This window comes from Hydra vulgaris, chromosome 04 (assembly GCF_038396675.1).
Source record: "Hydra vulgaris chromosome 04, alternate assembly HydraT2T_AEP".
Lineage (NCBI taxonomy): Eukaryota > Metazoa > Cnidaria > Hydrozoa > Anthoathecata > Hydridae > Hydra > Hydra vulgaris.
In genome coordinates, this window is record NC_088923.1 from 40,575,001 (window position 1) to 40,576,146 (window position 1,146).

The following is a 1,146-nucleotide window of genomic DNA, read 5'->3' on the forward strand; positions in this document are numbered from 1 at the left end:
TATGTATGTATATATATATATATATATATATATATATATATATATATATATATATATATATATATATATATATATATATATATATATATATATATATATATACATTAGATTTAATAATAATGTTCATGCTATATGATGGGTTCAAGAAATATTGCCTAACCCACTTTTTGAAATTTTCTGGTGATCCCTGGGGGTATTTTATCAGGGGATAACGAGCCCCATAAAAAATACCCCGGGGATCGCAGAAATTTTAAAAAGTAGATTTTGATACGGAATTTAACACAAATTAATAATATGAAAACTGTTACTTGTAATCTAATTTAGTTTTTTAAACAAATATCTAGGGATAAATCGGCCTGGCAAGGCATTGACCATTTAGTCGATACACATCAGCATGGGTTCATCGGTTGATGCTGATTGTTTTAAGAACATCATTTTTTTATTATTTGTTTCTATATTGTAAGAAAACATATAGTTGTGACAATGTGCGAATGCAATCTATAAGCCAAAGTTATTATATAGGCATATCTGCGACCAATAAACTTTTCAAAATATTTTTTGAACTTTTTCTATCAGCGACTCCAACTTTTTTAGTGTGTTATTATAATTTAGAGTTCTGAACTTATAAGAACACACTAAAGATGCTAAACTATGGATAACTCTAAAAAAACAGAAATTTAATATTGAGTTAATTTAAAAAAAATTTAACCAATTTAACAAATTTAAAAATAAAGTATAAGATATTTATAGCAATAAATACTAAATAGTTTTTCACTAAACACAAAAGAAGGCGGAGCTCCTAAAGATTTTCTTGCTAAGAACGAGAGGTCTAAAATGTTATTATATTTGAAAATAATCCTATTATTGTAATATAATAATCCTAAATAATCCTGAAATTATCTTATTGTAAACAAAAAAAACAGAATACTTATTAAAATTTAGAGCCAATGCATCGGTATCGGCCAAAAGTAAGCATCGGTGCACTCCTACTTTAACAATTTTCTTCCGCGCTTGCTTTTGATTTTAAACGAAAAGCAATTAATCTATATTTGTTAGCGTCACGCTAAATACTTATGCATATTGTCTTCTTTGTATTAAAAATACTCTATTTCAAACGCCCGTGCGAAGGAAAATGATTTTAAGGTA